General features: G+C 40.8%; 1 pseudogene; it reads left to right on the forward strand.

Annotated features, from left to right (window-relative positions):
- Nucleotides 1-6,914: 6,914 nt before the first annotated feature.
- On the forward strand, nt 6,915-15,745 carry LOC118889875 (annotated as a pseudogene).
- The last annotated feature ends 202 nt before the right edge of the window (nt 15,746-15,947 follow it).

Raw genomic sequence — 15,947 nt, forward strand, 5'->3', positions numbered from 1 at the left:
TTTTGCTTTGAAAAACACTATAAATGGAAGACTGCTGAATTTCAGGAGGGTGCATGATATGGAAATGTATGTGTTGTGTATTCACTTAGATGTTAGGTGGTTAGAGAACCTCAGAACCCACCTGGGGACACCTAATGCACGTAACACCTTATTCTGATTAAACCATGTCCTATTTTGATTAGTAAAAAAAAAAATCTCTTTTTTAATGACAAACAAGGTAATGACTTTTGTTTTCAACAACAGCAAAAAGAAATTTATCCGTGGTTTAATGAATGTGAGATTTGGTATAAAACTGATGTAAGTGCAAGTTTTTGTCACGTTAATAGAGCTAGGCCAGCTGTTAGTGGAATGCCTTTTGTAACTGCGGGTACTCAAACGTGAAATGGAGAAAGTCTTAATTCTATGACAAGGGCTATTGTTATGATGATGGATGCTGTTGGATCAAAGATTTTTGTAAGTGTTCGTTCTTTATTTTTTTCATTCTTTATTTTTAATTAAAAAACAAAGCCTCTGTATATGTTAAATGCCATGAGTCAGTTATTTCTTAATATTTCCTCCTCTGTTCTAAAGCTTAAATGTATTCTACTTCATGATTTTAATTAATCTTTTTACTCTTTCTGGATTCTTTACATTTAAAATTCATATTGAAGAAAGCAATTTACAACACTGATAAAATTTTGTTTATTGCAAAATATAGCACAATAATTCTCTAACCTCTGCCTTCATAGTTCTCCTAATAATTTCCAGGAGAGACCCCACTGATGACTTATAATTGTTTTATGACCATGTTTAATCTTCTGCCATACCCTCATAGCCAGGCTTTCCTTTTCCTGTATCTGTGGTGATATGGTTGGTGCGGGGCTTATTTTTGAATTTTGTTCCTCAAGTTCATCTAATTGGTAAATATTAATTGATACTACTAATATTATTGGAATATATTTAATTATAATATATATAATATTTATAAATTACACAATATAAAATTATTGGACTATATATGTATATATTTTTATTTTGTCTTAAGAATTAGAAACCTTTATTTAGGGCTTCCCTGGTGGCGCAGTGGTTGAGAATCTGCCTGCCAATGCAGGCGACACGGGTTCGAGCCCTGGTCTGGGAAGATCCCACATGCCGCGGAGCAACTAGGCCCGTGAGCCACAATTGCTGAGCCTGCGCGTCTGGAGCCTGTGCTCCGCAACGGGAGAGGCCGTGACAGTGAGAGGCCCGCGCACCGCGATGAAGAGTGGCCCCCGCTTGCCGCAACTAGAGAAAGCCCTCGCACAGAAACGAAGACCCAACACAGACAAAATTAAAAAAAAAAAAAAAAAGAAACCTATATTTAGAATCACTTATAGAATCAAAGAGTTTTTTTTCCATTTAGATGAATAAGATGTACTCTGGAGCATTTTTCATTGTCACAAATTTGGCAGCTGGGACCCAGAAATAGGGACCAAGAGGCATTAAGCATTCATCATTTTCCATTAAGAACAGCTCACAGCCAGGCACTCTAGGATTTATGAAGAAGCAACTAACTGTACGGACCCTGCAACCCCTGATCTTTACTCCTTTAGCTGATGTGAGGGATGGAGCAGTCAGGGGAAGAGTATCATCAGAGTGTTCCACTTTCCCCATGAGCCCACTTCAGACATCGATATCCTAAAATACTTGCTTTTAAAGACAGAGATCGTCTGAATAAAAAGGAAAATTGCATGGCATTCTGACTTTGGATATCTGTTTCCGGAGCAGATTTTGATCTATTTTTGCATCTACTTAAGCAGAAGATGAAGAAATCAGAGAAGGATGGTACAGTGAAGGGGGGCAGCAGTTGGGGCTGCCTGGGTTTCTCCATGAGGCACGGTGAGGAGGAGTGAGTGCTGTGACCCACAAGTGCCACCTCTGAAGGCAGCAGGCCTGAGTCATCAGCCAGTGCTCCAGCAGGAAAAGGGGAGACAAGAGGCCATGGGGAGCGCTTCCTGAATGGGATCTGACAGGGAGGGGGGGATCCTGCCTTGAGGAGCTTCCTGAGGGCCCCCGGCTGCTCTCTCACAGGGATACTTGCCACAGCGAGGCCATCAGTGGTTGGGCAGGAAAGCAGTGACACCCAAAGATGCACACCAGTTAAATAAGAAAGCGTCTGCCATTTAAAAAAAATTCTTAATTTTTGTTTCTTCCCTAACCTGAAGGGAATTAGAACCAAAGAAAAAAGGCAGAGGAAGAGAACAGAGCAAGCCGTGCTGACCTTACTACAGCCAGGAGTCAAGCCTCAGGTTCAGAGAGCAGAAGAGAGAAATGAAGATGGAAGTTTTAACCAGGGCTGCACTGAGATGTATTTAATACATGAAAGTGGCCCAGAGGTCTTGTGGTTTTCTTTCCAAGATGTCTCTAGGGGATAAGGTTCAATGTTCCTCCAAGGACCCATCGACACTTTTATGCCTCCTTGCTTTACTCGGATACTCTCTCCTCTCCCCCTTGCTCCACTTAGAAAATGCTTATTTTGCCTCAGGTAGGCTAACTTGTATTATTTCAGCGTACCATCTCCTAAATCTGTAGCTGATGCTTGTCCTTTGATTTGCCTATAGGACTAAAACTTTTGAAATAAAATAGTAAGCAAGGCAGCTTTATTTTTTTCCCAGCAGCACATCCTTTCCTTGAAGTGATGAGCTGAGAATCACCCATCTGCCTGAATGGAGGGAAGATCACGTGGTTTTAAAAATGAAAAAAAGCAAAAACTCTGTAAACACTGCAACAATTGTCTTGTTACACACAGTGATCATTCTAAAAACTCAAATGACCAAAACTGTCCTATCTGTAACATGAGACGCACATCTAAGCTGTTCTCTTCCATATCTGTGCAGTAACTTTACAAAAGCTGGTAGGTGGACTTTCTTGGGATCTGGTGACGGAATTCATGTGTTTAGTCGCAAGAGGGGCCTGCTGTATCCGTCAGTAACGTCCCTGATCAGATGGGGAAAGAGTAGTTAGCTCACATGCAATATTGAAGTCATGTGGAAACTATGACAAATGATATATTTTATTCTCTTTGTTATAAGCAGAATAGTCTGGGCACAGCTTCCAAACATTCAATGATTCCTGGCCTTGTCCCAATCCGTTATGAAAGGTTTTCTTTCTACTTAAAATGGGATGGCACACAAAGAGGAAGACAGGAAGTGGCTATGCAGCTTTCCAGCTTAATTGATCCATTTTTGTCAATTTTTTGTAGGAACAAAGAAAAGTATAATTTTTTTTCCAATGGGAAGAGAATTATTTTTCCTCAATCTCTTTCAGTTCTCTTAAACTTGAGAAGTTAACAAGAAAACGTTTTCAAGGCTACTCCCCCTTCTTTCTTACAGTGCCTTTCCTTTTTTCCCTCCTTTCTCTCCTGGCCAGTCCACTCTGTGTTGGGACCACTAGGCACACGCAGAGAATGGGGAAAGACCAGTTATGAACAGGGTTTGTGGAGTGTAAGGATGAGTGCCAGGTCTACTGTTTCCTTTATACCAAGACATGCCATCTATAAATGCCCTCCTAGTAACACATGATCCCTAGAAACATTTTAGGAGACCAGAGAATCGGGCAACTTGGCTTCTAGATTAGGATCTGACCTTAACCTTCTCAATCACTTTGAGCACATCACCCTCTGTATCTGAGTCTCATTTACTCTTTCTTGTCATTTAGGGAGACTTTCCCCCTCCTCTCAAGGCTGTATAAGACTTGGTGTTCTTCCTGAACGTAAAGAAAGATCCTTTGACCTCCTCAGAGCATTAGCTCACCAGTAAGATTTTTTCTTTCTCTGGGGTTGTGAAAAAGCAATAAGAAAAGGGTTCTGGGTGGATCCTGGCCTTGAGTTTTTATTTTCCTCTTTCCGAATCAGCCCCTTAGAGTTTAAAACTTAGAAGTGCTCTAAGGGAACCCCTGGGTTGAGAGTGGATGCCTGTTTTATATTTTTACCCGAGTTCTAGGGACATGACTAAGCCTGAGGAGGATGTTATCAATATCAATGAAGGAGCTACTATCTCATTGGCTGACTTCAGGCCCGGGGATTCCCTGGGGTGACAGCTGTCAAGTGAAGGGCTGGGCTGCAGCAATGCAGCTGATATGTCTGTTCTGTTACCTCCCCCAGCCCAGGTTCAGACACAGGGGCTGAGTTAGGGGCCCTGGATTCTAGTGTCTGCTTGAAGTATGAGGCTGGTGATGGAGTGACTGTGCTCCTGAACCCGAGTGAGTGTTCTGAGCCTAAGAAAGGATGGTGTCTGAAATCAAAGCATCGGAAAGGGGACTTGGTGCCTCCATTTGTCCTGCTGTCCTTCACTCAAGATGCTTAGAGCAAGAGTTCAGATAACACCTATATACTTTATGAGGAAGTCACATCCCCAATATGAGGGGTTTCATTGCACCCAGGCCATTAGTTTGCTAGGGCTGTCATCACAAGTGCCCTGGGCTAGGTGACTTAACCAACAGAAACGTACAGTATTGCTTCACAGTTCTGGAGGCTAGAAATCTGAAATCAAGGTGTTGGCAGGATTGATTCCTTCTGAGGGCTGTGAGGGAAGAATTGTTCCAGGTTCCTCTCCTTGGCTTGTGGAAGGCCATCTTCTCTGTGTATCTCTTCACATCATCTTCCCACTATGTGTGTCTCTGTGTCAAAATTTCCCCATTTATAATAACACCAGACGTATCGCATTAGGGATCATCCTAATGACCTCATTTTAACTTGATTGCCTCTATTAAGACCCTATCTCCAAATAAGGTCATTTTCTGAGGCACTGAGGGTTAGCACTTCAACACTTGAATGTGAAGGGGACAGAATTCAACCCATAAGTCTCAGTGATCACAGAAGAGTTTTCCCTGCTATAAAGATTTTCTTATATTCATTGAGCCTAAGGGAAAATGGGAGAAAGCAATGGAGTCCTGCCTCTTGAGCCGTGAGTCTAGATAATTCTAGTGATATTCTGCTCTTTCTGTAGGATGGAAATGAGAGAAAATTGAAGTAGCGGATGGGAGTCAGAGAGGAAAGTTCTAGAGACATTGTATCTTGATCTTGAAAATCTGCCTTGAGGGTCTGGAGACAATTATATAATTCCCTCCCTTGCTTAGGGATTTTGCATAATGTTAAGACCACACAGCCCAAGTCCCTGGATAGTGCTGAAGGAGAAGTGAACATACCCTGTTCCCACTCCACCATTGGAGGAAATGAGTACAACATCTGGTATTGACCATGGTATAACCAGGGCCCACAGGATCTGATTTGAGTTTAAAGAACAATAACCTGGCTTCACTGCCCCTCCCTGTGGACAGAAAGCCCAGTACCCCATCCTGCACTGGGTCACCCTGGAAGGTACCATTGTGCATTATTACACTGTGAGAGACACACAGTGGGGCAGACTTGGCCACACCTGTGTCTCTGGTGGGGAAGGGGAGATAACTCCTATTTAAAGAGAACATTACACAGAAAGTGTGAGCTTAATGGAAGAAGGTGGAAAACAAAATAAGAAGAAGGAAATGGAAAAAAATTAAGGAAAATTTACATGAAAATAACTGGGGCAGGAAGAAGGAGGACCCTGGATATGTGTCCTTTCTCCAATCTGATATTCTCATTCTTGCTGAAAGTCCAGTGTGAAGATTGTAAGTTGAACGTTACTCCTCTGAGAAATGTCTGGATTCTCTCAGTTTTTTCAACTGCAACACATGCATTTGAGAAATAGATAAATCTTGAAAGTTTGCTAGAAAGAGACAATTATATTAATATTTCTCATTTCATTTTTTTCCCTTAGTTTTCTTTTTGGCCATTAAGCTCTCTATTTGTTATGATTAAACGAGTTATAAATTAATATTTAATTATTTAAAATGGTAAAGCAGTTTTAAGCATGTAGAATAAAAAGTGATACTTCCTAGATTTGTCCCTGGTAAGTTCTCAATTACTGATAGAGGTTTAGTGAGTGCATTTCAACTGTTTCATTTACATACACACCCATAGTAAACACACTTTTTAAAAATACAAATGGAGTCACACATATGTAAAGTATTGTGATTTGCTTGAATAAGTCTGAAAAATCTTGGCGTGGCAGAAAATTTGTCTACTTACTCTTTTTCACAACTGTATAGTATATTGCAACATAGATCAACCATAACATATTGAATATTTGTATTGAAGGATATTTAAAATTTTTCACTTTTTTGCTGCTGCATTCAATGTGTAATTTTATAATGTATTTATAAGGCCATTTCTTAAGAAAAAATTCCCAGACAAGTGGAATTTCTGGCCTCCAATTATATGTAAGTAACACGTATGAATCTTTATTAGCTTATACTTCAGGTATTGGGTATGAGTGCTCATTTCCTGATATTATCACACACTGAATATTAATATTATGATTCTTAGCTCTTTTTGCAATCTGACAGGTGAGAAGTGATAGAAAGGGATTTTCAAGAAAGTGTGAATTAAAGGCAACCAGTCCTGAAGGGCTGAAGTGGCAAGAGGAGGGAGCAGTTATAGGAATCTGAAGAGAGCACCTGCAGCTGTGCAGTAGAAATTGAGATTTCTTCTTTTCTAATATAAACATTTATGCTATACATTTCTCTCTATGTCCAGACTTAGCAACATTCTACAAATATGATACGTTAAAAATTGTTTTCCTTTAGGAGGAGGAGGAGAGATCAGCATTTCCCTGGTAATGCTGGGCTTGGTCCTGACATGATGGTGTTTCCATTGCCACTTCCCATTCTTCGCAGATGGGCATCTGTGTGTGCGCCTCCTTGCTTTTGTGACTTGTCTCTCATTGGCTGGGCTGACTCTATGTTTCCTGTAGAAATGTTTGAACATAAGAGACAGCAAAGCGGATCATTTATCGTGTGAGCCCTTGCTAATATTACAGATACTAGAATTCAGTTCTCAGTGAGTCTAAGTGACAGAAAGAATGGACAGATTCCTGGGCCTGCTCGTCCTTTGGTTACAACTAGACTGTGAGTTAGAGGGATCCAGAAATGGGCAAAGAACGGGCAGACCCCGGGATATTTCTCCCCAGGGAAAAGAGAGGAAGACGGAGTGGTACCTGCATCGTTTTCTGGGAGCTGCTGTGGAGAGTGAAAAAGTTAACTTAAAATTAGTTTCCAAAGAATAATGAGCCGCTAACCAGTCTGTCTCTCTGTTTTCTCTTTCTGAACAGGGGTGAGCGGTAAACAGGACGTGAACCAGAGACCTGATGCTCTGACCGTGCGAGAGGGAGAAAGCTTGGTTCTCAACTGCAGTTACACCGATAGCGCTCCTTGCTTCCTTCAGTGGTTTAGGCAAGATCCCGGGAAAGGGCTCACATCCCTGTTGTTAATTCAGGCGAGTCAGAGAGAACAAACAAGTGGAAGAATTAAACCTCGTGTGATAAATCATCAAGACACAGTGCTTTATACATTGCAACTTCTCAGCCCAGCGACTGGGCCATCCGCCTCTGTGCTGTGAGGCACACTGCCCAACAGGCACCTGCCATCAGTATGCAGACTCTGCAGCTGGGGCTCCAACCATGTCCTGTCTTGATGCTGGGGAACCTTTTTCCATTAAGGGCTTTTCTACATTGACTCTCCCTCCAGACAGAGGCAATTAACTGTACAAAATCTGATTAAATGATCTGAAATTAAACTGTGAATTCTTTGATCTTTAGATTTTTATCAACTTCAATTTAAGTAATAGTTTTCTTGAGATTAAGCAATATTCCACACAGTTCACTCTTTTAAAGTGAACAGTTAAGTGGCATCTAGTATATTCACAATGTTGGCAACTACTACCTCTATCTAGTTTGAAAACCTTGTCATCACCCCAAAAGGAAACCACATACCCATTAAGCAGTTACTCACCATGCTCCCCTTTCGCATGCCCCTGGCAAAAACCAACCTGCTTTCCGACCATGGATTTACTTATTTTATATATCTCATACAAATGGAACCATACAATATGTGGCCTTTTGTGCATGGCTTATTTTACTTAGCATAACATTTTGGAAGTTCATCCAACTCAGGACCAACTGGAGAAAGGCAAATGTTCACCCTTAACCAATCACATAGGATGCCCAACTTCTAATTAGCTTGCTTGCATTGTGCCTGGTTATTTTTTTCCTTTGTCTGTTTTGCTAGAAGTTTGTCAGTTTTACTGATCTTTTTAAAGAACCAGCTCTTTGTTTCATTGATTTTCTTTATTGTTTTTCTATTTTAAATTTCATTGATTTCTCCTTTTATGTTCTTCCTAATATGTTCTTTGTTATGCTTGTTTTGGATTAATTTATCTCTTCTTTTCTTAGGTTCTTCAGGTGGAAGCTTAGCTGATTGATTTGAGATTTTTATTCTTTTCTAATATTTGCATTTAGTGCTAAAAATTTCACTCTAAACACTTCTTTGGCTGTGTCCCCCAAATTTTGATACGTTGTATTTTCAGTTCCATTCAATTCAATGTGTGTTTGATTTCCCTTGAGTCTTTCTCTGTGACCAATAGATTATTAAGAAGTGTGTTGTTTAGTAGCCAAATATTTGGAAAATTTCCTGTATCTTTCTTTTTCTTATTTATAGTTTTATTTCATATGTTCAGAGGACATACTCTTTATGATTTCAGTTCATTTACATTAAATTTGCTGAGGTTTGTTTTAGGCCCCAAGATTTGGACTTACTTGGTATATATTCCATGGGCACTTGAAAAGAAGTGTATTCTGCTGTGGTTGGGTGGAGTGCTGTATAGCTGACTATTAGATCCTACTGGCTAATTGTGTTGTTGAGTTCTTCTATATACTTGCTGATTTTCTGGCAAGTTGTTCTACCAGTTGTTGAGAGAGGGGTATTGAAATCTCTAACTGCAAATCTAGATTTGTCTATTTTTCTTTTTAGTTTTATCTATTTTTGTTCCACTTATTTTTCAGCTCTGTTAGTTGGTACATACAGATTTAGGATTGCTACATCTTCTTGGTAATTTATCCTCTTCATCAGTATATAATGTTCCTCTCTGTCTCTGGTAATTTTCTTTGTTCAGAAGTCTATCGAGTTTATCTGATTTTAATAGAGCCATTACTACTTTCCTTTGATTAATGTTTGCATAATATATCTTTTTCCATCCTTTTACTTTCAAGATGACTATGTGGTATTTGAAATGAGTTTCTTTTAGACAGCTATAGTTGGGTCATGTTTTTAATCCACTTTTTGTCTGAACTGTCTTGTCATTAGTGTATGCAGACCAATCTCTGTGTCTTAGTTTGTGTATGTAGATCATTTGCATTTAACGTCTTGATGTTTTAGGACTTAATCTTCCATTTTATTTGATTTTTTGTTCTCACTGTTTTTTGTTCCCTGTGTTTTTTCCTCTGACTTCCTGTGATTTATTCAACATTTTCTAGAATTACATATCAATTTACCTATAGTGTTTTAGATGTGCCTTATTGTATAGTTTTTTAAAAATGGTTGCTCTAAGTAGTACATTATATATATATAACATAGTCTATTGGTAATATCATTTTACCTATTTGAATGAAGTATAGAAATGTCACCTCCCTTTACACCCATTTATTCTCCCCTATTTTATTTATTCATAAAGTAATTTTCTTTAATATTTCCTCCATGTGTGTTTAGAACCTCATTAGACAGTGTTATATTTTTTTCTGGATCCACCAAATATAATTTAGGAAATTCAAGAGAAAAAGAAAAGCTTATTGTATTTATCCAATTTTTGCTTATTGTGTTCTTTCTTCCTTCTTCTTGTTTCAAGATTTTTTCTTTTATCATTTTATTTCTGTCTAGAGAGCTTCCTTTAGACATTCTTTCAGGGAAGGCCCGCTGGTGACCAGTTTTCTTACTTTTCCTTCATCTGAGAATGTCTCAGTTTCTCCTTTATTCCTGAAGGTAATTTCACATGTATATAATTCTGGATTGATGACTGTTCTCTTTCAGCAGTTGAAAAATATTGGTTTATTTCCTTCTGGCTTCCTAGTTAAATCTGGATACTAAAAAAAATATGTAATATGTTGTGATTTTATTTCTTATTCTAAAAATTATTTTGTATCCAGTTTTTTAAATTGAAGTATCATTGATTTACAGTGTTGTGGTAATTTCTGCTCTACAGCAAAGTGACTCAGTTATACATATATATACATTCTTTTTTATATTCTTTTCCACTATGGTTTATCCCAGGACATTGAATGTAGTTCCCTGTGCTATACAGCAGCACAGGGAAATTTTAATTCACAATTTTGTGTTGTTTTAAAAAGCCCAATTTAATACAATTCAGGGCCTACAGAACATAAATCCTCTTCTGTACATAATCACAGGGCATTGAAATTCAACCATAGAAGGGCAGAAAGGAGGCGGGGCAGGTTCACAAAAATTGTGAACTTCTCCATAGTTCCCTCTTTGGCCCCTGGAGGGCGCTGCTGCCTAAATTGGAAATGGCTTTTCTGTAAAAGACCAGAATAAGCTCACACAAACCTTCCTTCCCTACAGTTTAAAGAGATATTCTGGCAACATTTTTTTATACAATGACATGTAAAGCGTCTCAGACACCAGAGGCAGACAGTGTTGTTAAGACAGCCTCTCTCCATAATACCCCCTACAACGTCCATCAGAAGAAGAAATCTAAATCCTGTGTCATTCCTTCTCAACCTCAGAGCAACCTGGGTTCAAGTCCACCAGTCATCAGACTTGTTTCTGGGGAATATGCTAGAAAGGAGCTCACTACCTCCTCACTGCTCCACCATGACCTTGGTGTTCACCTTGATGCTTGAGGTCCTCCTGTTCCTGAGTGAGTACTGTTCCATTTTACTCTCTTGTCTGCACATGGAACATTGTTCTGGACTGACTTTGAATAGAGACTTTTTGTTCTGGCTGAGTTCATTGATTCAGCATTGATGTTTCAGGAGGAACGGGAGCCCAGTCGGTGACCCAGCCTGACGGCCGCATCACTGTCTCTGAAGGAGCCCGTCTGGAGCTGAGGTGCAAATACTCATCTTCTGTTCAACCGACTCTCTTCTGGTATGTGCAGTACCCCAATCAAGGACTCCAGCTTCTCCTGAAGTACACATCTGGAAACAACCTTGTTACAGGCATCAAAGGTTTTGAGGCTGAATTTAGGAAGAGTGAGACCTCCTTCCACCTGAGGAAAACATCAGCCCATTGGAAAGACTCGGCCAAGTACTTCTGTGCTCTGAGTGACACAGTGCCTGGGACTGCAGGGGGAGCTGAACACAAACCTCCTGACACATAGTAGCTTAAAAGACTCAGGGTCTCAGTCTGTGTTATTTTCAGGAAGTTGGCATGTTCTGTGAAGGCAAGCAATACAGAGAATATAGAATTCTGAAAGTATTTGATTCCCATGGGCATCTTAGATTTTTCTTTTCTTTTCTTCTTTTCTTTTCTCTTCTATTCTCTTTCCTTTTCTTTTCTTTTTCATTTTGTAACGGAACGACTCCTGTTTTCTGAAGTCTGGCATTTTTATCCTCTAGAATCAGGATTCTAGAGGGAATGAGGCTATAGCATTTTCAGCAAGCTGGAGAAAGTTACTTGCTCCCATGTCATCTGGAATAGTGATGGGCTGAGATATCTTGAGGTTGGCCATGTGAGTTGGTAGAAGACAAGTCAGAGAATTTGCTTTACAGTATTAATCTCATCTCTCAAGCAATCAGAAAACCCAGGACAATGGCTTATTTCTAACTGCATTATCTCCAGACTATTCCAAATCAGAATCTGCCTTCTATGTGCCTTCAGCACAACCCAGGAATTTTCAGATATTCAAATGTATTTTTAAGGACAACTGTTAAGGTATGTGAATAAGCATTTTCCTTGAGCCTGAATGGTGTTACTAGTTATTTAATGTTACAGACTGTACACAGACCCAAGTGACAGAGACACCCTGTGTCCCTTAGTGTATTTATTCATGTGTGTATGTGTGTATTTGTGATGGGTGGCCCTGTCCACGTACGTACTCATTTTCTCTGTTCCTTGTATTTAAAATAAAGGGTCCCCTTTCAAAGATCACACATCCTTGCTTTTGCTACTATCCACTCTTGTCACCCCCACAGAAGGCATAGAATAGAGTAGAACATCAAATCATGTAATATAGGCTTGATGTAACTGTTACTGCCTTGGCATTCTTTTACTATGGCATCCTCTAAGCCCTTATCACATTTATAGAGATATTTGTCTCTCCCACAATATCTCAGGCTCTCTGCAGGAAGATTCAGGTCTAATTCATTTTTGCATCTTCCCAGGTCTAAAACACTCTTAAATATATGGCTAAACTGATCGAGTCACGTTGGAGGGCTCATTTTTTATAAGTTCATAAGTAATAATTAAATGGATTATGTTTATATCATTATATAAAATTACATCATATAAAATCATTTATTTTCATAAAAAGGCACTGTGGGGACCCATGGTCTTATTTATGGTCCTCTCCATTCTTGTCAAGAAGTCTGTGGCCTCAAGTCAATTCACAGGTACAGCCCTGGAAAAAGATGGCTGGGCTGTGCTATGGATATCTGCTGAGTGAGAAGTGAAATGGAGCAGGAAACTGCATTGCCTTTCCAGATACAAAAGCTCCTTCTTGTTCCTGGTTTCTTATTTGTAGAAAAAGGCTGTAGTCTCCTACACCTTCCCTGAATTCCAAAGAGCAGACTCAATCAGTTACTAATTAGGGAAGGGAGGGAGTGTAGAAACAAAGGAAAAGCAGTCAAGCAACAATAGTTCAGTGATAAAAGAGTCCTCATTTCTCCTCAAATGATATACACGATAATCTGACACATGTCTTTGCACTGTTCTGCAGAAACTAAGGCCCTTCACCCAGGTGGAAGAAGGTGACCGTGTGCTGACCCTGAGCACATAGAGCCCAGATTGGTTGGAATCAGAAGGTTGATGAGTAAAGATTCCTGAAACACCACCCTGTTACCTCATCACCTACCAATCAGAAGAAAGGCTACAAGCTGCAACACTCGCTCCGAATGATCTTCAAATTTACTCAATTGAATTTTGTTTTTCAACAAAGAATTTGAGAAATTCTTGAACCTCAGAGAGGCAGCAGTGAGCAGTCTTGAAGAGAGATCTTAGTTCCCTGACAGGAATGGAACCTGGGTAGCCTGGATGAAAGCTAGGAATCCGGGCCGCTAGACCACCAGGGGGGCTAGAGGCTAGAAGCAACGTTCCCCTGGCTCTTGCCCCATTTGAAAAATGAATTTCTCAAGGAGGCAAAAACAGGAACAAAGTTTATTATCAGAGACACAGCATAACATGTGGGAGAGCACACAGAGAAACAGATCTTTTGTTTTTTTTTTAAGACAGGAGCAAGGCAGAAATGCACACCAGGAGAGAAAGGGTGTGGGCGTCCTCCCTGATGAGGAGGACCACAGCAAAGAGGCAGTTAAGTCATTTATATACGGCAGTTCTTCTGGGTCTTTATTTACTTTTGGCCAATTATCTCACTTCTTTTCCTGCATCTGACCTGTTCTAGGACACTCCCCAACATGCGTGTGCATCTTTCTGCCAAGGCTTGTGAGAGGCTTGGCATCGCCTCTTATGGGGTGCTGCCCCCTCCTTTTTCGCCCCCAAGGAGTCTTTCTGTGACTGTGCAGTTGGGGAGTTTTCCTTGACCTCAGGAACGGTCTTCTTATCTCTTTACTCCAGCAGAACTCAGCTCCTGCCATTAACTTTGTGCTTGGAGTGTCTAGGGAAAACAAAGCTTCAATTTTACTCTGCTTGACAAACATCGGCTGTCTAGCCCAGGGGCCCACCTACCTGCTACCTCATTCTGAGTGTACAAATGGGAGCTAGTAATAATAAAGAGGGGAGAATGTGTGTGAAGAAAAACTAAATTATTATCAGCATATAAGAAACGTGCTTCTTGCTGAATATTCCTTTCAATTAATAGCTCTGCCGTATTCCCTGATCCAAGCACTAGACATTTATGGCTGTAATGCAAACTGTCTATATTTACATTGTTATTATTATCTTTATCTATGTCATTATCTTTATGCATATCTCTCAGAAAAGTCCCCTGGATCAAACAGGGAATCATAAACAAAAGGGAAGATGGAAAATTTCAAAGTATAGACATCAGATTTTTCTGATTTTTTTTTCACTTTTATTGCCTAAGATTTATATATATCAGGGAAAAATATAAACTTCCATTTTACAGGTTTGTTGCCAAAATTTTGGCTCTTTGTGCACTAGTGCCAAACTGAAATATGAAGACAGAGTTATGGAGGAGAAAGAAAGCATGGCTTTATTTCTTTGCCAGGCAAAGGGGCAACACAGTAGGCTAGTACCTCAAGAACTGTGCCCCCCTCACTGGGGAATAGGGAGAGGTTATATAGTCAGGGGTAGTGGTCAGAGGTATGTGATAGGGGTCAAGGCAGTAACAGTCTTGCATTCTTCTTTCTTCTGCAAAGTTTCAAAAGGGTGGGGTTGCTGACAAGATTAGGGTGTGTGCAGGGTCTCAGGTGGTCTCCTAATCTTGATGAGCTTCTCTGGTCCCTTTATTTTTTTGAATTTTATTTTATTTATTTTTTTATACAGCAGGTTATTAGTCATCCATTTTATACACATCAGTGTATACATGTCAATCCCAATCTCCCAATTCAGCACACCCCCACCCCACACCCCCTGCCACTTTCCCCCCTTGGTGTCCATACGTTTGTTCTCTACATCTGTGTCTCAATTTCTGACCTGCAAACAGGTTCATCTGTACCATTTTTCTAGGTTCCACATATATGCATTAATATACGATATTTGTTGGTCCCTTTAATCTTGCCTCAGTTTGTTGCTCCCCCTTGATTAGCAACTGTTCAGAATCTGCCCTTTGGAACTCAGGGAAGGTTATGGAGGCTGGAGTCTTGCCTACAAGAAACAGGGGAACAAAAAGACCTCCATGCCCGGGAGCCCCACAGGGCCCTGCTCGGCATCAGGTTCAAAATTATATCTAAAACATTGAACGTCACCTTTTTTTTTTCCCCACTCTTACCCCTCTCTAGCCCTTTCTCAGTTCAGTTGAGGCCAAAGGGTGGGGCTTCCTGTCAGTGTCACCTGAGCAGGGTTTGCTGGGTGAGCTGATTGGCTGCAGGAGCAGGAACATTTCCGGGACAAGTCATGACACTCACTGCCCAGGGGTCTAGCTATGTATCTTAAGGTGAAAATTTCCCAGCAACAAGGCAAAGAGTCATGCAGCGGCTAGCGGACGCTGCGCTGGGGCTTTTGTTTGCTCAGGTTTGCAGTGAGCTGGGGCTGCCCAGTAAGGGAATCTGAAGGACTGAGCAGCTGCCGTGCTACTGAGGGAGGGAGGGGGAGGGGCCGACAAGTTCTGCAGACTTCCTACCCTTCTCATCATCTATGGGGACACTTTCAGGGTTTTGTAGGAGTTCAGCTGTGACTGTTCCTCTGTTTCTCATCAGGTGTGTGAGGGGTGGATGTGGAGCAGAGCCCCCCAGCCCTGAGTCTCCAGAAGGGAGCCAGCTCCACGCTGAGGTGTAATTTTTCCACCTCCATGGAGAATGTGCAGCGGTATCGTCAGAACCCTGGGCGGCTGCCTCATCCATCTGTTTTACATTCTTTCAGGGACAAAGTAAAAGGGAAAATTAAATGCCACGACAGTCCCTAACGAACGCCGCAGCTCATTGTACATTTCCTCTTCCCAGACCACAGACTCAGCCATTTACTTCTGTGTTGTGCTGCATGGTGCTCCCAGGCACCTGCAGCTTGTACACAGACCCTCAGCGGGGCTCAGCCCCTCCTGCAGCCATGATCACACCCTGAGGCCACCACGCCACATTTGCAATGCTTAGTGTTCCTTACTTACATCAGTACAGTTTTAACCACAGACACTTCTTTGGCCCTACAGATTTGGGACTTCAGTCTTTATCTTCCCTTCTCGCTTTATATCTCCTTCTGCACTAGAAACTTCTAACTTAGAACTAGCAGAGTGGCTGATAAGAGGATTATAATAA

Source organism: Balaenoptera musculus, chromosome 2 (genome assembly GCF_009873245.2).
Source record: "Balaenoptera musculus isolate JJ_BM4_2016_0621 chromosome 2, mBalMus1.pri.v3, whole genome shotgun sequence".
NCBI classification, from domain to species: domain Eukaryota; kingdom Metazoa; phylum Chordata; class Mammalia; order Artiodactyla; family Balaenopteridae; genus Balaenoptera; species Balaenoptera musculus.